This window comes from Chrysochloris asiatica, unplaced genomic scaffold (assembly GCF_000296735.1).
Source record: "Chrysochloris asiatica unplaced genomic scaffold, ChrAsi1.0 scaffold00005, whole genome shotgun sequence".
NCBI classification, from domain to species: domain Eukaryota; kingdom Metazoa; phylum Chordata; class Mammalia; order Afrosoricida; family Chrysochloridae; genus Chrysochloris; species Chrysochloris asiatica.
In genome coordinates, this window is record NW_006408523.1 from 19405434 (window position 1) to 19432316 (window position 26883).

The following is a 26883-nucleotide window of genomic DNA, read 5'->3' on the forward strand; positions in this document are numbered from 1 at the left end:
CTGTGCAGCAGATTTGCCCAATGCAATACATCGTCTGATCTCTTGACTGCTGCTTCCACGAGTGTTGATAGTTGAACCAAGAAGAATGAAGTCCTTGACAACTTCAATCTTTTCTCCTAGTTTCTGAGGATTGACTTGTGGGTTTGAACCACCAACCATGTGGTTAGTGGTGTTGTTGTTAAGTGCTGCCGAGGCTATTCCAACTTATAGCAAACCTGTATAGGGTTTCCATGGATCAGCTGGTGGGTTTGAACCACTGACCTTGTGGTTTGCAGTCCAGTGTTGATCCTGCAGTGCCACACCTGGACTTCAATGAGACTATCAGAAAAGGTAAAATTACATACATGACTCGCATTGGTGGTTAATAGAGCTTGCTGTTGGTCAGCACTGAACCAAAGCATCAAGTTTAAATACCTTAGCCAGATTCGAGTCCCAGCTTCATCCTTACTTCCCTCTACTCTTTTTCGTGTGCTTTATGTTAACAGAATTGAAAAACACACTGCTTTCTACACATTCCTCAATGCGTCTCCTTCTTGAGGTCTTTTTAACTCATTCACTTTACCTATGCATGTCTTTGAGCCCCTGGGTGTGCAAAAGGTTAATGTGTTCTGCTGTTAACTGAAATACTGCAGAATTGAGTCCATCCAGATGCACTTCAGAAGGAAGGTCTAGCAGTCCCATTCTGAAAAATCAGCCACTGAAAACCTGATGGATTACAATTTTACTCTGACACACATGGGGTGGTCTCCATGAGTTGGAAGCAACTCAAAGGCAGTTGGCTTATGCATATCTGAGGGAATTCAATATCATTGATGACCTAGCTTTAATTTATAGACATGCTTCTTTCAAGGGAGTGCCCAAATCTAATTTGTATTTGTATCTTTCTAAACTCCATTGGACACCTTTCCCATAAGTAGTAGGGTTGCCAGATAAAATATAGGATGCACAGTTAAATTTGATTTTCAGATAACCAATGAATCACTTTTTACTATTGTAGTATTTAGGACATACTTACACTCAAAAATGATTTATTGCTTATCTGAAATTCAAATGTAACTGTGTGCTCTGTAAGTTTTCTTTGCTAAATATAGCAAATATATATCGGCGACATTCCACAATTCCTCATAATATGATTGCGCTAGAAAGCACACATACAAACTATTTAAATTACAATAAAATGAATGGAAAAGCATTCTAAATGAGTGACCCAGAACCATGATTATCCTGCCTACTGTTGCTACATTCACAATTTCCTTAAGACTGATCTAAATAATTGAAATACAACCGTAACGCACAGTTAATCAAAAAGGGACTGCAATTTCTCTGTTACGAACAAAGTGCAATGCTGATATTTTGTAGTGCATTCGGACAAAAATCAAACATTACTTGTAAGAGGCAAAGCAAGGCAGCATTGCCAATGGGGATAATATGTCTGAACACTTGTTTTCTCTCATGACTTATCAGTTTGAACTGAACCATGCTCAAGTTTTAGATGCAATATTGTACCTTGAGGTTTCAAACTTTGTGGTACTGCTACCCTAATAGAAGACGCAGGAGGTGCCAATAATCTCAGCAATAGACCTTCCATCACTAGTACTAAAATTTGCAGACATGGTTGTTTCAGAAAGCCTGATAAGCTTTCAAACACTTGGAGACTTAACAGAACCATGTTAGTGTAGTGGGTTACGAGTGGGGCTACTACCCTCAAGATCAGCTCTCCAAGGGAGAAAGATGAGACTTTCTGCTCCCTTGAAGATTTACAGCCTCGGAAACCCTATACAGGGTCGCTATGAGTCAGAACCGACTCCAAGGCACACCAACTCCACCATTTCTCTACTATCTCTGTTTTGTCAAAGCTGCGTAATTATCCTGAGAACACTGTAAGTTGGGAGAAAGCCTTTAGCTGTTACGTTTTTTAGAAGTAACATAAGTTACGTCATCAGACTCTGTATCTGAATCTAGCATCATCGGAGAGTTGACTGATGTCCTGTTGTTAAGCTGGCCCTGGGCTAAATAAACAGCAATGTGAGAAGGCTAGGGATTCTGCTGCATTTACTGTCCTTAGGTACGCCTTGTGTTTTTCTTTGTTAAATATAATATACATCGGAGGCACCCCACAATTTTTCATAAAATGATTGCGCTAGAAAGCATACATGTAAAATATTTAAATTATGATAAAATGAATGGAAAAGCATTCTAAACGAGTGATGCAGAGCCCTGGTTATCCTGCCTATTGCTAAGTTCAGTACGTCACATTTAATTGCAACACTGCACTATCAAAAAACACATTCTTTTATTGCAAGGCCAATTGTCTTGCACTTTTGCCTGTGTTAGCATTGTCTTTAACTTCACAGGAACTGTGCATATACGTTGCATGTTCACTGAGTGTTAACCAGTATAAGATGTGCTGATCACATCCAGATGGTCTCATTTTACAACAACTGCCATCAGGTCATTAAATGAAGTAAATTCAAATAGCTCCAGAACCCTGTAAGCAAGTGCTCATTCCTTAGAAGTCCTTAGAATTAAACATATACGCTTAAGCTGCCTTTAAAATATACCATTTGATGTCTGGCTCTGTGATTTTTTTCCTTGCCAGTTGCCATAGTGAGGAGGGGACATAAAAGGGGTTACGACTCTTGTGTTCTCTTTTCATTTCTGTGAGTTCATAACCCAAGTTGAAACTGATGATCCCAGACACTCATATCTCCTGGTCATCATCGTCTTTCATATTTTAATGAATAAGGACTGCGCCGGGTTTTAAAGATTAGATTTAAGTAACCACCAAGTGAATACCAATTCACGGATCACCAACTCCAGACCCCTAAGTTACAAAATTAATTACTTGTCGACTTGAGCTTACTACATCTGATTATTTTTCTGATGTAAACTTTTTCGTGTGTGCTTTCCTGCGCAGAACACAACAAATCTTCTGCCTATTTTTGCTACTTAAAGGTGAATCCAAAGAATGCTATCTTTTCTATCACTTTGAAGCACTCTCTCTATTGAATTAATTTAGAACATTGGATACAGGTTAGCAAATGGCATAACCCACTTTCACCAGCTAAAATTATTTAGGATCAAGACTATCAATGATAGACTCCCCCTCCCCCCCCCCCCTTTTTTTTTTTTTTTTTGTCTTCTAAGCTAGAGAAAGTTCTGGTGTGGTACTGTAGGTTAAGGACAGTTAACTCCAAGGTTGGTGGTTCAAAAGGCACCCTATACAGGGTCACTATGAGTTGAAACTGACTCAACAGCATTTAACAATACCGACAGAGAAAACGAGAAGTCAAAGGTACACTCTCATATGCTGGTTCACAAACAGTGAGGACCCAAGCCAGTGAAGCAGCTTCCCTAGCTGGAAATTTTCCCGTTCCCTTTTTGATATTTTCATAAACTGGTAAATAGAGGATACTGTTGCCTTCACAATCATACCAATCTGAAATAACAAAATTTAAAAATATCTTGGACAAGCCCTTTCTATGTTTGACCTTGTTATATCTTTCACAGAATTGTAAAATATGCATTCTAGCTACACCTTGCAGCTACAGCTAGCTACAGAGAAAGTTTGGCATCCATTGACCTTTAGTGACTGATTCTGTAGCACACCAAATCCAGAGAATCTACCAAAGGAGAACACAAATTACTTTTCACCTTCAATTTTGAAGTCCTGTAAGAGCCAGACCTGATGTGAAATGATCTGATCATTTCCAACATTACAATATTTTGGCAGGTAAGGGGTGACAAGAGCAGTTGTGGTAAATTGGCTATCGAGTCAAACAACTGGGTCTCAGTTGGCCAATTTCCTCACCCACACAGGCTGCTGTTTCTCACACATAAAGTTAAAACAATATCCATTTGGTAGAGTTGAGATGAGAAATAAATAAGATACTGCTTGTAAAATACATAGTCCAATCTGGCACATGATAGATGCTCAACAAAGGTCAATGATAGTGATGATTATGATGTAGATAACACCAGGAGCCCCGTGGTGTGCAGTGCTGAAGCACTTGACTGATAACTAGAAGGCTATAGGTTCAAAACCACCAGCTGCACTGAGGAGAAAGATGCTAGTCTGCTTCCTTAAAGCCTTGGAATCACTGTGGTATCCTTCTACTGGCCTAGAGGGCTGCTATGAGTCAGGATTGAAACCACAGCAATGGGCTTTGGTTTGGTTTTTGATATCTGTGTAATAAAAATCACAATTGCATAGCAGCATTTGTGAAGACAGCACAGCTCCGGGCACAGTTTCATTGTTTGACATAAGATCACTATGGGTTGAAACTGACTTTACGGCACTTAACAACAACAGTCATTACTATTAACTATCCTTGCATAGAGTTTGCATCAATACATTAAGTTTAAGGAATTTCCAAGGAGAAAGGCACTAACAGTGCTGCCTTCCTCCAATTCCCGTGTCTTTAGATTGAGCAGAATGCAGCACAATGCTGAAAACTGAAATTTGAGGACCAAGTCAAGATGTTTCCATTGACTTTACAAAAGTATTTGATGATCTCAGTGGTCTTGAATTTGATTAGATAGTAAATGCTTGGAAGTGTCTTGGGGTCACTGATATCCTAAAGGTCTCTACCTGACATTCTGATTGATTTAGTCTGAGTTGATGAGCATCAATGGCAGATGCTCCATTGCCCTTGAAGAAAAGAACTGAAAGCATCATTGGTTCATGCTGAATCGGTTGTATGAAGACATGCTTGAGTACTTCATAAAGGACATGGAAGTTGGCACCAGGAAGTTTTTCTGAGAAACTCTTCCAATTCAATTGATTTAGAGCATGATTAAAAGGCCTTTGTACAGTGGTCTGGGAGCTGCTGTATGCTAATGACTGCACTCACTATGCCCTTGGGTAAGAAGTTGTGAAAAAAGTGAGTGAGCCTCCTGCAGACTCTGCAATATGACTGAGCTGACCAGCTTGAGAAAGATGGATTCTGTCACAGTCCTTACCAAGGAAACCCTAACTCCAACCAAAGACTTTCCTTGCTTTGTCTTTCACAGAATTGTAAAATAAGCAAAAGAGAGGGATGTTAGGGAATTTGATCATGAAGGCTTCACCTAAGCCTTTGACGCTCTGATTTTCAGCTCTAGGAGTCATGGTATGGTGCTGTAGGATAGGCGCTGGACTGCAAGGCTGGTTTGAACCACAAGGTTGGTGGTTCAAACTCACCAGCCGCTCCTTGGAAACCCTATACATGGTCGCTATGAGTCTGAGCACTTGACAACAACAACAACAAGGGAATCAGATGGGATGGTCTCCTATATCTTTCAAGGGGCCGGCTTGAAAATAGTTCTCCAGAGCTCCACTAGTGTTCCAGTATCCTAATCCTTATGAAATTGGAGTTGACTTAGGGCAGTAGAAGAAGACATCACAAACACCACCTTTAACTCAAACAAGAAGTCTGTCAGCATGAGCAAAATGCCGACACAAATTGATTTAAAAGCCAGAGAACAATGGACAACAATGTACTAAACACAAAGAAGTTCAGTAAACTGGTACCCAAACACACATAGAAATGAGTAATGCTTGGGCCCAGAATATACAAAAGCAAGCAGGGCTCTAAGAAGACTACAGATGTGCTGCCCAATCAAATCCAGAAATGCCTCTCCCTTAGCTTCTTGCAGATAATCCCTTATCAATAATCCTATTTCCCCAGTACAGAGCATCAGGTAGTGAAGAACCGTCAGCTCGAAAGTCGGACAGATCCGATTTTATGGTTTATTAGTTCAGCGATCTTCCTCAGGTTACTAAATCTCTCCAGAGAAGTATCGTCATCAACCACCTGTTAGAGCTGCTGTTCAGATTTGCTGAGAATCTGTAGGCAAAGTAACAGTGCCTGGTACTTGCTGGGTTTTTAACATACATCAGTTTCTGTCCCTTTGTTCCAAGTACTTGGTTGAAAATAAAAAAAAAATAGTATCTGAATTTGGATGGTCTTGCTTCTGCTCTCTCTCCTAGCTACTTTGCCTTGGCTAAAAGCTAGATTTGTGGTTCTAATTTGCTCCTGTTTCTGAGGACTGGCTGCTATTTTACACCTCAGAGGTGACTTAATTACTCTGGTCTTGTTTTATGTGTCTTGGCTCTGGTTGGCTTCCCAGATCACACATGCTTTGACACTTACAATGGTTTGCAGGCCTCTGCCCTGATTTTTGGCATACCCCCTAATACAGAAAGCCAAGTTTCTTACATCTGCTCATTCATTTGTTTTCCCTAAGAGGGAACATGTAGGGAACTCTTCAAATACCCGTAGTTCAGTCCATCATCCATGCAATCAAGTGGGGCTGGATCTTCTTGTGATCCTCTGGAAGACAATGCCAAGAGTTTTCCTTGATACAGTCTACCTCTTTCTCTAGTAAGTAGATCATTAAACTTCAGTTTCTCTAATTTTCCACAGTGACTCACATTACAGGAGGCTTTATGAGAAAATGAAACTAGCCAGTTTTTAAGGCAAGGAAATGACCAGGCTTACTTTTAAACTTGGAATCCTGGTGTGGCACTGTGGGTTAATGGGTTGGACTGCAAAGTCACTTTGAATTGCAAAGTCGGTGGTCTAGGTGCTATGTGCAATATCAGAAGACCCAGATCAGCGTTTCATCCCACTCATCCACATTCATTTCAGCTGCATACTTTTTCAACAAGTCCCTGGAGAAGGTGATCCCATTTTACTTGTCCAGTAGCTGCAACCATCACTGCCTAACCATTCAAGACAGTGTGGCAGAAAAGAAGGGCTTCACAAATGTTGTTGGCTGCATGGCAAGTTTGAGCCTCTTTCATTCTTTTTGACTTAAAAAATGTGGGTAAGTCCCTAGGGCAAATGGATAATGCAGTTTAAATTTTTGGATAACAGCAGAGAAAACTATAGCTGAACTTCTAACTTTAAATAAAAGAAAGAAAACCAAATAGGGACAAAAATGAATATTCAGTGCAATAGAGTCCTGGTGTGGCACTGCAGAATAAGCACTGGACTGCAAAGTCAGTTTGAACTGTTGACTCAACAGCACTTAACAGTAACAACATTATAGGTTAAAGCCAGGCTTATCTTCCCAAGAATCATTTAGGGAAAGGTACCCTTGAACAGTCATGAGAATGCTGGCTGTGCTGATAATGGTGTTTGCGTGCCGTCAACCCTGTATAGGGTTCCCAAGGTTGCAAATCTTTAAGGGATCAGTAAGCTTCATCTTTCGCCCATGGAGTGGCTGGTAGATAAAACCTGGTAGATTATTAGCTGAGTTCGTAATCCAGGGCTCCTGACTTTTGCTATGGGTAAGTCAATGAAAAAGTCTTCATAAAATCGGGTTCAAAATATGTACTTGGAATGAAAAAAAAATTATTATGAGTTTTGCTTGAGGATTTGAAATTGCGATATTCCATGGACTCCAAAAGACTGTCGGGAACAACTGGATTTTTTAACTCTTTTGGAAAAAAGTCTAAGAGCTGGTTAATCATTTAAAATTCAGTGTATATGTATTTCCATTATATAATGAGTTAAGAGAACAGACAGCAGAGTATGTAGAGAAAAGGGCACTGGGCTTTGAGATCATTAAGCCACAGATTTAATTCTCAGTCCAACTACTCCATGTCAGCAGTGAGTAGTTGTCTTTAAAGACCTGTTGTCTTTATCTTATTTTATTTTTTTCACTTTTCTTTGGGAATTGAGTGAAGATTTATAGAGCAGATCATCAGATTTACATTCAACAAATCATACACCTCATTTCATCTCCATGATTGCAAACCCCCCAATCTAAGATCACTTATCTACTTCCTCCCTGGGTTTCTTGCTTTCCATTCCTCCTTCTCCAGCCCTTCTGAGTATCGTCCTTGGATAAAGCTGGTCTTTTTCATCTGGAATGGTTGACCTTACTGTGGTGTGTGTGTGTCACTAGTGTTGCATTCTGCATTTTATACAGTGGCTAGGATTATGCTTGCCTACTCCACAGGCATGTAAGGATGAAACCTGCAAACATGGTTATGTTTGTGAAGTGTTTGAAACGTATAAGGTATAAAAACCTGAGATGGCATTATTGCTAAGGAGCCCTGGTGACTCAGTGGTTAAGTGCTTGGCTGCTAATGGAAAACCTGGTGATTCGAACCCACCCAGCAGCTACACAGGAGGAAAGATTTGGGAATCTGTTCCTGTAAAAACTACAGTTTAGAGAACCGACGGGGCAATTCTACTTTCTCACATGGATTTGCTGTGAGTCCAAACTGACTCAACAACATCCAACAAAAACAACAAAAAAATAGTGTTACTTAGGTTTGAACTGCAAGGTCGGCAATTCAAATCCACCCGCTGCTCCTCGGAAACCCTATACAGGGTCACTATAAATTGGAATCGACTCAAGAGCACTAAAAGCAAAAAACCAGTGAAGGCCCTTATTATGTTAGGACAAGACCATGCTAAGTTGCTTTCTAACCAGATCGTCAAATTGACTCTTCCTGGATCAAAACCCTGGTAAGAATTTACATTTCCACCCGAGAGTTACCGAATCAAGAGTCTACATTTTAACAAAATTTTATGTATATATAAGAACCACCTGGAGATCTATCAGAATCACAAGGGGTTCCAGTTCATGCACTCGCAGGTTTATTCCAAACAAAACATGGTAAAACATGTCTCTGTGGATCAGTGGATGACTACAGATAAGTTCTCTCAGTAACATCCTTGTCTTCGTCTTGTTGTTGTTGTTGTTAAGTGCCTTCGAGTCGATTCTGACCAATAGCAACCCTATATAGGGTTTCCAAGGAGCAGCTAGTGAGCTTGAACCACTGACCTTGCAGTTCAAACAACTTTGCAGTCTGACACATTAGCCCACAGCGCCACACCAGGACTCCCTTAGTCTTCTTAGGGTGCCTTCAATAAAAAAATAAAAAGTCTAGTCATAATAGTGGCTTCTGATGGGGATCTTCTGCTGGGCCACTTAAATTCAAGGTGGAGAGGTCAGCTCAGAAGGTTATGGTGACTATTCTGGGGATTCCTAAGCAGTTCTCTAGACGGAGTCCCGGTGTGGTGCTGTAGGATAAGCACTGGATGCCAAGGTCGATTTGAACCTCAAGGCTCAAACTCCTTTCAGTGAGGTCCACCAAGGGCCAACGTCCTTGACATTGATGAGTCAAAAGAAACAAAATAGTGAAATGTTTCCCCTTAAAATGGAGGAAAATTATTATGCTAATATTCTCATTATTAGGACTAGAAGAATCCCTGGTGCTATTGTGGTCTCACAGTTCAAACCCAACAGCTACTCACATGAGAACGATGAGGCAGTCTGCTCCCATAAAGATTTTTTTTCTTTTTCCCCCTTAAAGATGTACGGTCTCAGAAACCCCTAAGGAACAATCCTACTCTTCCCTAGAGAGTCTGCGAGTCAGAATCAACCTGAAGGCAGTGGAATTGTGGGTTTTTAAATTATTATTACTAGGATTTACCCATTGTGTTTATCTGAGGTAAGGGCTCATAATCTTTGTCTCTGAAAGATTTCTCCACAAAACTAGTACTGTTTTTTGCTGTTCTTGCTAAGTGTCACAGAGTTGGTTCCAACTCAGCAACCCTATGCAGGATTTGTGAGGCTCTAAGTCCTGGTGTTCGAAACTACCAGCCACTCTGATGGAGAAAGATGAGGCTTTCTACTCCTGTAAAGATTTACACCCTCAGAAACCCTGTACAGGGTCGCTATGGGTCGGAACTGACTCGATGGCACTTAACAACAACAACAACAATATGCATGTGGAGTCCTGGTGTGGTGCTGTGAGTTAATACGCTGAACTGCAAACTTGGTTTGAACTGCAAGCTCACCAGCCACTCCTTGGAAACCCAATACAGAGTGGCTGTAGGTTGGGACTGACTCAAGAGCACTTGACAACAAAGTTTTTGCAGGAGCAGAAAGCCTCATCTTTCTCCTGCGGATCCGCTTATAGATTCAAACAGCTGACCTTGTGGTTCACAGTTCAGTGTTTATCCCCTAGTGCCACCACGCTCCCACAAAAATAGTATATTGGAATAAATTTCTTGCTGCTTTTTGTTCTTATAACACAATCTATATTTCCAGTTATAATTAAAATGGCCTATCAGTATTTTCTTCAAATTCTCAGCTTTTAAATCTCAGTGACTAGATCAAGTCACAAGAGAGGAGATAAACATCTCATTCGGTCGTCTAGGATCTCAGAGTCACAGACCCTAAATTTCTGGATGCTAAGCCAGTCTCGTTTCTTAACGAGTTTCACCTGAGCATTGGGGAGTTGGATTCCCATGAGGACATTCTGTGTTGATGAATTTCAAATGACCAGTCTCTAGTTTTCTCATCTAGGAGAAATGGAACCTCACTTGGATCTTGTAAGTAATGTCTCCAAAATAAAGGAGTGCTAGGGCAAATGGTCTCATGTAGACATTTTTATGATTTGTTAAAATAAAGAGACCAGGACATTATATTGTGCTTTCTTTTTCATCTGGATACCAAATTTATCCACTGTGATGAGTTCTATGCTATTTGCTCAATTAGCAAATATATGCTATGTTCCGGACAGTGCAATGTGAGCTGAAAACATAAAAATCAATAGTACTGCCCCTTCTCTCTGAGGGAGCTAAAAAATGTAGTACAAGAAGCAGACATGTAAATAAATAATTGCACAACAATGTGAGTGCAGTAGCAAACGGAGATACATTCTACACTAGCAAGAGAACCCTGAGGTATACTGTCAGGAGGAATACAGACACACACACAGGTCCAACTGAAGTCTACATATTTGAAATGTCCTATTAGTTAGAAATATTAACGTGTAAAGCATCTTGCAGCAACATTTTTGCATTAAGTCCACCATGGGTGAAATAACTATCCTCCACTAACTCACATATATCATCTGTAGAGATGCCAATGCCTCTACAAACATCCGTAGGCATGAAAAACACCTCCAGTGTGGATCTACTACTAGGGATACATTCCAGTATTTCCCTCTCTTTACATTTCCCTCATACTTTTAAACTGTCTTGTTAGAAATCCCTAAAATACTACTGTATTTATAACTGAAATAAAGAAAGAGAAATGAATGACCAGATAATTTAGCTGGTGGTTCTACACCATGCAGTCTTATAGTAAAATGTTCATGAGAAATTTTCTATGTATAAAAAATTTACTTAACATGCTAGAATTGGAAGACTCTAATTATGTTTCTAAGCTGGCTGTAGTGTTAAATTCATAAAACGAATTTAATATACTACGAATGTAGATGGTTTTATAGAGCTACTAGTACATGATAGGGTAGCATGGTGACTCTATACAATTTGTACTGGACTGCTAACCACAAGGTCAGTGGTTCAAGCTCACCAGCCCTTCTGGGGGAGACAGATGAAGCTTTCTGATCCTGCCCAGATTTTAAAAAGTCTCGGAAACCCTACACAGGATGGCTATGAGTCAGAATTGACCCGTTGGCATTTAATAACAACAACAATTACATGTTAAGCACAGAGGGCTTTTTGTTTTTTTTTTCACATTTTCTAGAATTTTAGGAAAGAAACAAGTCCTGATAATGCAGGGATTGAGCACTTGGCTGCTAACCAAAAGGTTGGTGGTTCGAGTACATCAGCATCTCCACATGAGAAAGATGTGGCAGTCGACTTCTATAAAGATCGTTGTTGTTCACTGCCGTCAAGTTGGTTCCGACACATGCTGACCTTGGATAATGTTCCTAAGGAGCAATTGATAAGTTTGAACTGCCGACCTTGCAGTTTGGGTCAGTGTTTTTCCTACAGTGCCACACCAGTACTCCTTGAACTCCCTCGGGGAAGTTCTACACTACAGGGTTTGCTATCAGCAGGGTCTTGACAGCAATGAGCATAGGTATAATTTAAGCATACATAGACATGTATAGGTTTATGAGTTTACGTTTGTTTTTGTTGAGTGCAACTGAGTTGGCTCTGAGACATAGTGACTATGTAGACGAATTCTGAGAAGTAGTAGGTGGGTTTGAACTGCTGACCTTGTGATTTGCAGTCCAGTGGTTTTCCTACAGTGCCATACCAGGAAATACTTTCAAAATTTAGGAGTAAAAATGTCAGATAGATCAGTTACTTTATTTGTTGCCCACTTTAAAAATTATGGCAACGAACAAGAAGAACCTCAATTCTGAATAGAAGCTAAAACCTCCATTTTCCTTCAAACTTATACTTTGTACCATATTCATTGTTGTTGCTATTGTTATGTGCTGCCATAATTGGTTTAAACTTATAGCAACCCCACATAGAGTCTCCAAGGAGCAGTTGTGTGTTTGAACCACCTACCTTGCAGTGAACAGTCCAGTGCTTACCCTACAGTGTCATGCCATGACTAGGTTATACTATATTCATTATAATAGATGCCCGGATTATGGGGAGAATATGTGTTTGTTTCATATATCGTGATGTAAGCCATCTTCCCACAAAAGGCAAAAATGTACTTGTTTTACTGACTAAATTTCAAAGAGATCTCTACTAATCACTTCCAGAGGTCAGTGACAAAATGTTACAGAGGTATCTGGTGTTGATGTGGAGAGTCTGTGAAGTTTGGGTAGCTATCTGCTTGCTGTACTTCTCTTTTCAACACTGTGCATCAAAGAACAAACATAGATAATCCAAGATCGTGGGTATGTAAAATGTGCTTACTGTTATGGTGGTATAACATGGACATAAGTCAAAGGTGCTGTAGGATAAGCACCAGACTACTAATCACAAGATCCGTGGTTCAGACCTATCAGCCCTATACAGGGTCCTTATGAGTCGGCACTGACTCGACGCCACTGAACAACATCAACAACAAGGGGTACCCTGAAGGGGACGGAGGTATGAGAGCAAACGGACTCAAGTAGTTTAAGTTCAATGTGATTTTTGAAATCTGTTGAAAAGAATTTTAAAATCTTCATCATAATGTTTAAAGGGTAACCTCATCTATACTGCATATAATATTCTGTTGAAAATATGATACCAGATATACTTTTTAGAAAGGAGCTCTAGTAGCATAGTGGTTATGAGTCGGGCTGCTAACCTCAAGGTCAGCAGTTCAAAACTACCAGCCATGCCATTGAAGAAAGATGAGGTTTTCTGCTCTTGTAAAAACTTACATCCTCAGAAACCCTTTGCAGGATCCCTATGAGTTGGAATAGACTCCATGGCACAGCACCACTACCACGACCACGATATTTTTACAACAGGAGAATGACACACTTATTTGCTCCCACGTAAAAAAGTCGTATTTTTTGCTGAGTTATTGAATATGAGTTATTCCAGCTGTACTTTTACATGACAATTGTTAACCTGAAAATGCACAGAAGCTATTGAGGATCTTCGTCACATAAAGTATGAGGTTTTTATGTTCAGTTCTTACTATTGGACTGAGGAGATTTGTAGTGCTGAGAAAATATGCAAACTGCTAATATACCTTACTCCAATATACCTTACTATCTAAAACAACAAAATGCTTACCACAAAAGAAAATTTGTTTTAAATTCCAACACCTGCCTTCATTTTTAAATGACATTATAATATTTATTCTTGAAAATAGTATCATTCCCCAGATGCAAAGAGATGGGAACTAAAACAATCTAAATAGTTACTGTCATCCCTTACTTTCATATATCATTCTTTATAAGTCATAAATTGCTTCACTTTTGTGTTGAATAAAACATCTAGTGAAAAATTTAAGAGTAAAGGAGTTTCCTAAAGGGCCCTCAGGTCTCTGAGAGATAGGTCACAGCATCTAGACATAGAACCCTTTGATATCTACGCCTTGGTAATTGGAGTTCTGGTGTGACGCTGTGGGTTAATGCGTCAGACTGCAAAGTCGTATGAACTGCAAGGTTGGTGGTTCAAGCTCACCAGCTGTTCCTTGGAAACCCTATACAGGGTCGCTATGGGTCGGAATCCACTCGACAGCACTTAACACATACACAACAAGTGATGAAAATGGGTTGCTCTTAACTGCTAAACTAAAGGTTGGTGTTTTCAACCCATCCATCAGCACCATGGAAGTAAGGCCTGCTAGTTGGCTTCCACAAAGATTACAGCCAAGAAGACCCTATGGAGCAATTTTATTCTATAACCCATGGGGTCACCGTGAGTCAGAATCAACTGGAAGACAATGGATTTGTGTGTGTGTGTGTGTGTGTGTGTGTGTGTGTGTGTGGCTTTTAAACAGGTCTCATCAGCCAAGTCTCCATGTGATCTGACACCTTTATATCATCAGTAAATCTTGAAACCCAACGATCTTGTTCTATACACCAAGGTCCTTATTGGGAAAGGTCTCATCAAAAGCCATGATGAAGGAAATGCAGAGTGAGGATGCTGACATGGAAAATAATTTATTCTTAAACTCAGTACCACTTATACCGTTAAATACAGACAAACAGAAATCTACCTACCAGCCCCTAAGAAAAAAGGTGTATAGAGAACGTTTCCTTTTGTAACCACTGTGAGCATCATTCTTGCAGGTATGATGGTAGCTCCAATATTGTGGTGAGCTCTGTCACAGTTAAAATCTTGAAAGTATTTTAAGTAGATTGTCAGTTGGGATCAAAAGAATTGTTTCTTTTTCTTTTTCTTTTTAAGAAGCTTATGTAAAGAACTTATGTAGTGTTTTCATCCGTGAAAACTTTAGGATGGAGTACTGGCGTTGGTATGCCTGGATCGGAATCAAGCAATTGCTTTTGTTCAAAGTCATCACTAAACTAACTTATTCTGGCGCAGGGCTGGCAGTCTCATTTTTGGCCATGCAAGGCAGAAGTTAAGAGAGCTGTCTGGATAGTTCATATGTGAGCTGGAATATAATTAGGTGTAGACATGACTTTCTTGCTCTCTCCAATTGAGACATTTATTTGTTCCTTATACACACAGTTTCCTGAATGAAGCTCTGCTTTCTTTTAACTCAGGACCTTTGCATATGCTGTGTCTTCCTCTTGCTCTTGCATGCCTTCCTGTTTCTGGACTCAATCTTTAATCCCCTCCATCACACATATCCATCTGTCTGGTTTCACTGAGGACCCACGGCTCAGGGCTAGGTGGAATCTTATAGACTGCAGTACACAGTAAGCACACATAGTGTTGCTCTGTAATTGTTGTATGTCTCCTTTCATTAGAATGCAAACATCTTGAGGGCAGGAACTGGTGACTTGGCAATTGTCATTGTTTTTTCTCTCGTGCCAGACTCATATCGACCTGTATAGAATTTCCAAGGCTTTAAATCTTTGCGTGAGCTGAAAGCCTCATCTTTCTCCTACAGAGCAGCTGGCAGGCTTGAAATGAGGACCTTGTGGTTCTCATTTCAAGTGAGTTGAGTTAAGTGCTGTTGAGTCAATTCCGACTCCTAGCTACCCTGTACAGGGTTTCCGAGGAGGAGCTGGTGGGTTTGAACTGCTGGTTTGCAGTCCAGTGCTGATTCTACAGGGTGCATACTAATAGATGAAGGGTTTTATTATGCCATCCCGGGGGAGGTAGGAAGCATTTTAAGCAAGACACACTGTGTGTTAAGACAGTCTTTTTATGTTTTCGATCCATAACAAAGAGACATTTTAGGATGAGAAAGCTTCAAAAAACTTGTGGAAAAATTCCATTAGCTTTCATTTCTCCACAAATATTTTGGAGCCCCCTGGTATGTGTATATAAAACATTTAAATGCTGTCATCTTGTTTATCAAGTCAGTTTCTATGTGTAAAATATCAGTTGGGCAACTATTAACTTTTATTAAAACTCAAATCGATGGACGCTACTTAGTTCTTGTGAACTGCCATAGAGTTGGTTCTGACTCATAGCAACCCTGGATAAGGTTTCTGAGTAGCGGCTGGTGGGTTTGAACCACCAACCTTGTGGTTTAGCCGTTCAGTTCTCATCCTATAGCGCCACAATAGGACTCCAATGAGTTCTGTTATATTCCTAACCTTATGTATCTGTGAGCGGGGTAGGGAGGCAATCACTAGAGGCAAGGTAAAAAAAGCAATACTTTTATAAGGGAAAATAGATGGAAGAAAAATGTATTACTCATGCTTGACATTGGACAAATGCTCAGTTGTGTTTCCATACATTTCTTAGGAAGCTCATCAACAGGAAAATTTAGACCCAGAAAAATTTAATTCTGTCAAGGCCATTAGATATTTGAGTGTCCCCAAATATTTGTATCTTTGGGGGAAATAAAAATATTAGTAACTATTACCTTTTTTGCTTCCATCCTTTATTGTTACTGTTCAGTATAACAACTGGCATGTACTTCATTGCAGTTTTTTTAGGTTTTTTTTAAGGTAAGAAGATTTGAAGAAGGCAAAAAAACCCAAAAACAATCCTAGAACTATTGCTGCTTTTCTTAACCAGAAGCTCTATGGTATTCTGTGTTTTGGGAAACATTAAAGGAAAGGCAAGCACTGCTGCTTGGTTTATAGATGTGTGGATTTATATCCTAAGCTATGGCACTTCTTTATCACCTCTGGTGAGGTTGCAGATACAACCTCCTGATTGGCAGGGCACATTTGTAATTGAGCTATGTACTGAATAATTTCCTGTAAGCTCGGCAAACTTTAAAGAAGAACAAAGGGCATGTGGAAGTCAGACATAAAGCTCCCCAAAACATGAAGCCAGATCTGTCTGTCTTCAATAATTTAAACAGCCAATTTGGATAAAATTTTATATTAGTTAAATCTTCTGATTGTTCATTATAATCTTTAATCAAGTCATAAGTCATCCTAAAAGGAACTCTCACACACACCACATGCTTTATTTTAAGCTATAAATACATAATTTTTAGTTAATTTTAAAAACCTTCTACATGAAAGATTATTCATCATACAAATTTCAAAGCTGAGTTAACCAAATATGCTTAGGTGCATTAAGAGCAAAGATGGAATATAATGAACACTCAAATTCTAGAAAACAGAGAAAAGACAGTTTTGTCATTTAAGATCAGGAGGGCACACCTCAGGTGTGTGACAGAATGAAATCAGCCCATCACAGTGTAGCACCATAAATCAATCAGAATGCCCAGTGGTACTCTGCCCAGAGGGGACCTCAGAATCCTTCTCAACACAGAATTTCAGGCAGCTACTGCCATTCTAGGAGTATTGGTGTGGCACTGTGGGTTAATGTGCTAGATTGCAAAGTTAGTACGAATCACAAGGTTAGTAGTTCAAGCTCAACAGCCACTCCTCAGAAACCCTATACAGGGTCGCTACGGGTCAAAACCAACACAATGGCACTGAACAACATCTACCATCCTATAAGAAGCTATGGTTGGATAGTGGGTGGGTTACGAGTTGGGCTGCTAATCCAAGATCAGCAGTTCAAATCTACCAGCTGGTCCATTGGCGAAAGATGAGGCTTTCTGCTCCCATAAAGATTTGAAGCTTCAAAAACTTCATACAGGGTGACTATGACTTATAACTGAGTCCACATCACACTGCCACCATCACCACCACTACCATGCTATTAGATTAATGAAACCAAATCCCACTCAGACTCCCTGTGCAGTCCTGTTGGTTTAATTACTCCTTAAACTGCTAAGGCAAGATGCTGAAAGAGATTTGAGATCATCTGGTTTGACCAATTCCTGTGCTTCCCTATTGGTCATCCAGAAAAAATGAATTTGTAACCTCTGGGTTAGAAAGCCCAGCCTTAGAAAGCCCAGCCTTATTAACACCAATATGACTTTCAGATAATTCCAGTTCTTAGGCTAGAGACATGTTCCTTATGTTGATTCAAAACCTGTCTTTCTGTAATTTCCTCACCAAGTAAATGTAACTCTAAAAATCCACTGTAACAAATAATGTCTAAATTACTAATGTGTGTCCTTTCCAATTGCTATTCTAAAGACAAGTCTACAGTATTTAAGTTATGTATGGGGAGTCAACAACAACATGGGGAGTTTGGTGGCTCACTGGACTGTGAACTACAACAAGGTCAGCGTTTCAATCCCACCAACTGCGCTGCAGGAGAAATATGAGGCCTTCTGCTCCCGCAAAGAATTACAGTTTGGAAACCCTGTACAGGGTTACTACTAATCAGAACCATTCGAAGGCGCCTAACAACAGCAGACCACCACATGTTTCTTCTGTGGGATGCCAGGTGAGTTTGACACAGCAGAGCACTTAACCGCTGTGCCACCAGGGCTCCTAAAGTAAATCTAATTCCTCTAAAGTAGGGCAGAATTTAAATACTCAATACTTAGTTGTCTATTTCCTCTTTACTAAGAATATATTTAAATATTTCAATAGTATCTCACCTGATACAGCTTCCAAGTGCTGTATAATCCCAAAAGTAAGACAATTATTCATTTTAATTATTAGTTGCAATTAATATTTGTATTATCATACCCTCTATCTGTTGCAAAAGGAGCTCTGGCAACATAGTGGTTATAAATTGGGCTACTAGCCTCAAGGTCAGCAGTTCAAAACTACCAGCTATTCCGCTGGAGAAAGATGAGGCTTTCTGCTCCTGTAAAGTTTTACAACCTCGGAAACCCTGTACAGGGTCACTGAGTTGGAACCGACTCCATGGCACACCACCATCATTACCATCTATTGAAAACTGTTGTTTTTTTTTCAACCATTACCTCAAATCAAAACTCTAGACAAATGAAGCATTCCTTAAGGACTCCTCTGGAATCCAGTTCTAAACAGCAACAAGTACAACAATGTGACAAGGCATTAAAACTGCATCACCTGAGTTGTCTGTATTTAAGAGACACCAAACCAAACTTACTGCCACTGAGTTGATTCTGACTCAGCTACCCCAGATGGGATTTCCAAGATTCCACATCTTTATAGGAGCAGATAGCTTCATCTTTCTCCCACGGACTGGCTGGGCAGTCCAATGCCTAGCTCACAGCACTACCAGGACATCTTAAAGCAATTATATCTTATTTTAATACTCATTGCACATCCTTCAGAATGGTTTGTGAAGCACCTGCCTTGGGGAAAGCACACAGTGACATTGAACATAGTGGAGAGTCTCGGGTAAAGTAAAATCATCTTTGTGATCTTACATTTAAGCATGCTGTTGCTTAAGTGCCTTTGCTGTTGTTGTTGTTAAGTGCCGTCGAGTCGATTCGGACCCTTAGTGACCCTGTTTAGGGTTTCCAAGGAGCAGCTGGTGAGCTTGAACCACCGACCTTGCAGTTCAAACGACTTTGCAGTCTGATGCATTAGCCCACAGCGCCACACCCGTGCTGTCAAATCTGTTCTGGCTCACAACAACTCTGTATAGGGTTTCCACGGCTGTAAAACTTTTGTTGTTAAGTGCCATCAAGTTGGTGCTGACTCATAGGGACCCTGTATAGGGTTTCTGAGGAGCCGCTGGTGAGCTTGGACCACTGACCTTGCAGTTCAAGCTGACCTTGCTGTCCAGTGCATTATCCTACAGTGTCACACCAGGAGCAGTAAGCCTCATCTTTCTCTTCAAGACAAATTCATGGGTTTGAACAGCCGACTTTGTGGTTAGCAGTTCAGTGCTTACCCTGCAGTACCACCAACACTCCTACATTTAAGGATACCCACGTGCAACCACTACCTTTTGCTAATGTTTGAAAATGAGTGTGTGTGTTTTTCCCCATCTCATTCTGTTGACTATATAGGCGGTTTCCATTCACATTCACTGTTGACAACACCAATGCATGTCACTCGACTCACTTTCTTCACTATACATAGATTATCTGCTTCATTTTCAAAGGAGTACCAGAATATACAGATCCAGATATGGGCATCTTGTTGTTGTTAGGTGCTGTCGAGTTGGTACCAACTTATAGTGATGTTATACACAGCAGAATGAAACCGTGGCCTGGCCCTGCACCGACTTCACAATCATTGCTATGCTTCAACTCATTGCTGCTGCCACTGTGCCAATCTATCTCACTGGGATCTTCCTGTTTTTTGTTTTATTTTATTTTTTTCAAGAGACAGCAGATATTTTAACCCTTGATTATGCATACATTGGTGGTTTAATTTCTATTTTGTATTTTTTGAAGAAGATATTCCATTTGTAAATTCAAATTTGGCTGGCCCTTTTTAGTCTTTTTGCTCAATAATTTGCACACTTCCATTTTCTTCTTTTTGTAGCGTCTTTGAGCTTCTTTTTGTTCTTGTTTTCTCCTTTCGAATTCTTAGCAACTTGCCTTGCTTGTACATGTGTATATTCTTCTTCTGTTTTTTGATTTCATGTTTTCCTTTCATTTTTCTTTTAAATAGCAAAGGAGTTTACTGTTTTGCCACATTGTTCTTCTGGCAGAGGCTGGTCAATGCTACATTGCTCCTCTGGAAAAGGTTGGCCAACTTGTCATTCTGGTAAAGGCTGGTCAATTTGTTCTTCTGGTAAAAGCTGATGAGTTTTCCTAATCTGCATCCTAAACCTTTCTTCTTCAGCTAAATAGGGATGTTTCAGAGGATCTGCGTATCGATCTGTAAACTGGGATTCCTGTAATGTTTGAGCCTTTTTATTTCTTCCACCAATTTCCTCTAACTTTGCTGAATCTTCAATTTTCTTCGAAGCGGAAAGCCTTGCCCTTCATGAATGCTCCCCACAAAGACATTCAGGTGATTACTCTGCCACCTTCTCTGTTTCACATTCTTATTCTTGAATTTGATTGGAGAAACCTCTTCGCCACACTTGATCTTCCTCTTTTTCACTGATCCTTCCCTTTACCAACCATGATGTCCTTCTCCAGGGACTGGTCCCTTCTGATTATATGTCTGAAGTATGAGAGACAAAGTCTCATCATTCTGGCTTCTAAGGAGCATTCTGGCTGTACTTCTTCAAGGACAGGTTTATTTGTTCTTTGGGTGGTCCATGGTACTTCTAATATTCTCCTCCAACACCATAACTCAAATGCATCAATTCTTCTACGGTCCTCCTTATTCATTATCTAACTTTCAGAAGCATATGAGGTTATTGAAAATGCTTGGATCAGGTGCACCTTAGTCCTCAAACTGACATCTTTGCTCTTCAACACTTTAAAGAGGTCTTGTGAAGCAGATTAGCCTAATGCAATATGTTGTTTGATTTCTTGACTATTGCTTCCATGGATGTTGGTGTCTGGTTCAAGCAAAATGATGATGATGTTGTTGTTAAGTGCTTTCAAGTCTGTTCTGACCCATAGCAACCTTATATAGGGTTTCCAAGGAGTGGTTGGTGAGCATGAGCCACTGACCTTGCAGTTCAAACCACCTTTGCAGTCAGCGCATTAACCCACAGCACCACACAAGGATTCTAAAATGAAGATATGGATATAGATATACAGATATGTCTGTTTTTCAGGAACCTGACAAGCAATTTTGGTAGAAGAAAAAACATAATAAAAATAGTATTAGATGAGGAGCAGAAGATGGGGATTATAATTTCAATTCTTTCGTATATCTTCAGGCAAATGTCTGTGTCTCAGTAGAACTCCATTTCCTCGGGAGTGAAATAAGGAGCTGAACTTCTAATCTAAAACATTATGATTTAGGAATGGTTTCACTTCCGTGCTTAGTCATTGTTATTTTTGCAGTTGTTATCTGAAGTTGAGTTGCTTCCGACTCAGAGAAATCCTGTATAAGGTTTCTGAGGAGCAGCTGGTGAGTTCGAACCACCAACCTTGTGGTTCAAACTGACCTTGAGGTCCAGTGCTTATCCCACAGAGCCACATCGGGATGCCTAGTCCTTATTATATACTCTGTATTTAACTCAAGACCTACTTCAGTTCTAGATGATTTAGGAATTTTTGTAAGAGACATCTTTCAGTTGAGAGGAATTTGTCAATTAGATATCTTATTCCTCATTAGCCACTAAATGCTGATATGCAAATGTAGTAGGCTAACTACCTTCCTATTTAAAACTGCTTGTGCCTTAAGTTACATTTCAGGTTCAAGATATGGTTAAATGAAGAAAACCAATGGGAGCAACAGCTCAGGGATCACTAAGATGCCTCAGAAGATACTAACTAAAAATTCTAAAACTACCTAGTTGTACTCCATTCAAGGATACTAACTTAAACTGGCACAGGCATCCTGCATCTAGCTCAGCTCGATTTTCCATAGGAAATGAATATTTATATCCACAGAGATGCTAAAGCAAACGGAAGAAATGAGGAGGTCCTAGAGCTAAACAGAAAATTTCAAAGATCAGCTTGAGAAGATAAAGCCAAATATTACAACAAAATGTGCAAGGATCTGGACTCAGAAAACCAAAAAGGAAGAACACACTCAGCATTTCTCAAGCTGGGGAAACTGAAGAAAAATTCAAGCCTCGACTTTCATTATTGAAGGATTCTCTGGGCAAATTATTGAATGATGCAGAAAGCATCAAGAGAAGATGGAAGGAATACACAGAGTCACTGTATCAAAAGCAAATGGTTAATGTTCAACTGTTTCTAGAGGTAGCATATGATCAAGAGCCAATGATACTGAAAGAGGAAGTCCAAAATGCATTGAAAGAATTGGCAAAGAACAAGGCACCAGGAATGAATGGAATAAAAATTGAAATCTTTCAAGAAAGTGAGGCAGCACAGCAGGCACTCACTCATCTCTGCCAAGAAATTTGGAAGACAGCTATCTGGAAGAGATTCGTATTTGTGCCCATTCCAAAGAGAGGTGATGTAACAGACTGTGGAAATCATTGGACAATATCCCATGTGAGTAAAGTTTTGCTGAAGGTAATACAGGAATGGCTACAATCATACATTGACAGAGAACTTCCAGAGGTTTAAAATGGTTTCAGAAGAGGTCATGGAATGAGGGATATCACTGCTGATGTCCGATGAATATTGGCTGAAAGCAGAGAATATAAAAAAGATGTTTACCTGTGCTTTATTGACTATGCAAAGGCTTTCAATTGTGTGGATCATGACAAGCTATGGACAACACTGTGAAGTATGAGTATTCTGGAACACTTTAAATGTGCTCATGAGGAATCTGTATCTGGACCAGGAGGCAGTTGTTCAAACAGAACATGGGAACACTGAATAGTTTAAAATTAAAAAGGTGTGCCACAAGGTTGTATTCTTTCACCATACTTATTCAACCTGTGAGCTGGGCAAATAATCCAAGAAGCTGGGTTATATGAAGAAAAATGTAGCATCAGGATTGGAGGAAGACTCATTAAATAACTTGCGATATGCAGATGATACAACCTTGCTTGCTGAAAGTGAAGAGGACTTAAAACACTTACTGATGAAGATCAAAGAGCATAGCCTTTGGTATGGATTGCATCTCAATGTCAAGAAAACAAAAATCTTCACCACTGGACCAATCAACAACATTCTTATCAATGGAGAAAAGATTGAAGTTGTCAAGGACTTCATTCTTCTTGGATCAACTATCAACACTCGCAGAAGCAGCAGTCAAGAGATCAGACAATGTATTGCATTGGGCAAATCTGCTGCACAGGAACTTTTTAAAGTGTTGAAGAGCAAAGATGTCAGCTTGAGGACTAAGATGCGCCTGACCCAAGCCATGGTATTTTCAATAACCTCATATGCATGTGAAAGCTGGACAGTGAATAAGGAAGATCGTAGAAGAATTGATGCTTTTGAGATATGGTGTTGGAGGAGAATATTGAAAGTTCCATAGGCTGCCAAAAGAACCAATAGATCTGTTTTGGAAGAAATGCAGCCAGAGTGCTCCTTGGAGGCCAAGATGGCCAAACTTCGTCTCTCATACTTTGGACATGTTGTCAGGAAGAAGCAGTCGCTGGAGAAGGATATCATGTTTGGTAAGGTGGAGGGTCAGAGAAAAAGTGGAAGACCCCTACCAAGATGGATTGGCCAAGTGGCAGCATCGACGGACTTAAGCGTAGCAACAGTAGTGAGGTTGGCCCAGGATGGGGCAGTGTTTCGTTCTGCTGTGAATAAATAAGGTCGCTATGGGTTGGTACCTACTGGATGGCACCTAACAACAACAGCTTTGCTTCTACACTCCAATTATAAAGAGAAAGTGGCCAGCACTTAAGTAGTATTGTGATTTTTTTTGCAGAAACAGAGTGTCAGAGTTTATCGTGAGAGGAATAAGATAGGTGCTCACAATATGTTAATTCTTCAGTGAACATTGTTGCATCTAGAAGCACCTGAGACTTCCTCCCTGGGCCGCATAATGGTTTCTGAACCTAGAGAACTAACCTAGTAAAGACAAAATCGACAAATGTATGCAGTTATTCTTTAGAATGTCCCTTTTAATAGCATTTGAATGTTAAAGTACTTTTGCCCAAAATGATTACATCCTAGCATGCAAACTTATTCACTGGAAAAAAAGAAAAAAAAAAACATAGTATATTGTCTATCACTCTATGAATTTTTCTTACATAGAAAAATATCAGAATATTGAGAAAATCTACTCATGTTATAGAATTTCAAATAGAGAAAGTAGAACCATCCTGGAAACTACCTCTGACATTATTCTTCCTAGTAAATACAGTGAACCACTGTTAAGAACACAGCTATAAACATTTATGTACCTATGAACAGCATGGGGTGAATAATTGGATAGGAAAGCTTTACAGATGCAATTTAAAAAATATATAATTGCAAGATTAGATGATGAATATCTACAATGGATATAGTAATATATCTTGCTTTTACTGAAGTATTTGATGTAGTGTCTCATAAAATTTTATTCACAAAATTAATTTATACTGTCTATTCTAATTCACTGAGCACCATCTGAGAAACTGGACTTGCTAATGTGTAGGAAATAAGATTAAGAACAAATAACAGAGGTTAAGAAGTAACAACGAATTTTACTTCAAAAAACCTAGTAAAATATCTCAAGTATTCTTCATTGCTTAGCTCTTTACTGATGCATGAAGTTATAAATGTCACTTTAGCAAGTAATTTGGGGTACTAAGGAAGATAGCAGGAGTCCTGGCACTGTGGGATTATGCATTGGACCACAAGGTTGATTTGAACCACAAGATCGGTGGTTCAAACCCACTGGATGCTCCTAGGAAACTATACACAAGGTTGCTATAAGTCGGAGTCAACTCGACAGCACTTAACAACAACTACAAGGACGATAGAGAGACCAGTGATGTTCTAGCGATAGAACCCTCTCTTTGAATCCTGTAAGATCAGCACTGGACAGTTAACTGCAAGGTTGGTGGTTCAAACCCACTAGCCACTCCTTGGAAACCCTACACAGGATCGTTATGAATCTGAACCCACTGAACAACAATACAATATAATAACGTTGTTATAATCCCAGTTTTCAAGTCCACAACCTATCATGGAGATGATTTAGGACTAGGTAGTGCTGTGTTCAGTTGTGTGTCATGAGTCATGCTGTGGAGTGAACTGGACATCAGCTAATAACAACAAGGAAGATGAAAGGCCAGTTTCATTGTAGACACTTACGAAGTATTTATGGAGTGGCTAAATCAGTAGGATCTTAGAGATGTTAGACATCACTACTTCATTTGCACAGAGATGGATGGTGGGATGTGGTCAAGTTAGATAATCTGCCCAAGGCCACAAACCTGTGGGCATTCGAACCAGGGCCAAAGCACAGGCTTCTTTAGTCATGACAAAGTACTAACCTTTGCTAAGTGGTCAAAACTGAGTATCTACTTTAACATGTATAAATGAGAGGAATTTGTAAAGCATATCAGAAAATAAGCTAATAGACAGAAAAATCACAGCAGTATTTAGTGCACTTAATTGTGCATAGCTTCTACCATGTATAATAATGGCCTTTGAGTTATTCTTCACAACTAATACAAGAATGACAAGCAAGATATTCTATCAAGTCAATTTCACTAATGACTGCTTTGGTCAATTAACCCTGACTCTGACTCTGAATCTCATCTTAGAGCCCACAGCATGCTGTGGTCATAGATGGAACATAGAGAATCTAGGTTGCAAATTTTAACCCCAGTTGCTCTCATTTGATAGCTTGGGATTGATTACTCTGACTAGGATTCTTTGCTGTAAAACGTGGCTAATAACTATTCACTTTTCATTACATTGGCGGCAGAAAGACTAAGGGGCAAACCTTATGCCACACATTGTATTAGTGCATCATCTTCAAAGCAATGTGAGGACTTAGTATTCAGGTGACAGAGACCAAAACAATTGACATAGAACTCCAAAATGTGCCATCAAAAAGATCATTTTCATTTAAGGCACGTTTGCTGAGAAGTTTGTAGGAAACCTAAAATTCCTTGATCCTATTCACACGAGCTTCAGAACCATGCTAAAATATCACAGGTAAATAAGAAACAAATAATACTTAATTTCAAAGAACATACTTACAGAATGAAAAGATGCAAAAAGGACTTGAGAGGCTTAGGAAATGGTAAGTTAATTGTTTGAACTAAATCCACATCTAGGGAGCAGGGATTCAAGAAGTTGTTCTGTTGTTAAGTGCTCCAAGGGTTTGAACTGTTGACCTTGTGGTTCACAGTCCAGTATTGATCTACAGTGCCGCACCACAAGTCCTCAAGAAATAGTAGGGTAAGCCATTTTAGGCAGATGCCGAAGACGGGACTTTGCAAGAGAGATTTGGGTCCAATGGTAAGAATGGACCCTGAATATATATATATATATATATATATATACAAATAATTAATTCATCGAAAGGTTCTGGTGAGGCCAGCAAGGATTTAGAACTTTGCTTTAATGACTTTGAAACAATCTTGAGTGGGGCCACTGTACAAATTCAGGAGTAGTCCCAAACCCAATCATTTCTAAGTGGACAGTATTTTATATTGAATGTGACCCCCTGAAAGATGTATGTGTTGGCATACTAACTTGTATTCCTATGGATGCAAACATGATGGTGCTCCGTTACCACTATTAACCACTCTGAAAGGGATCCCATTAGCAGATCCTGGACAGAATGGGAGCAAATGTGGAACAAAACTTAAAAGCATAGAAATGACCAGACTTCCTGGTTTGGTAGAGACTGGTGGTGGT

At 39.7% G+C, this 26883-nt stretch overlaps 1 protein-coding gene and 1 pseudogene across 1 annotated transcript in view; both read right to left on the reverse strand.

Moving 5' to 3' along the window:
* The window catches only part of GPC6 (glypican 6), a 1623644-nt gene that overhangs the window by 437626 nt on the left and 1159135 nt on the right, over positions 1–26883 (reverse strand). The gene's annotated exons all lie outside the window — the stretch shown is intronic.
* LOC102814627 overlaps positions 19945–26883 on the reverse strand; it is an 8040-nt pseudogene continuing 1101 nt past the window's right edge.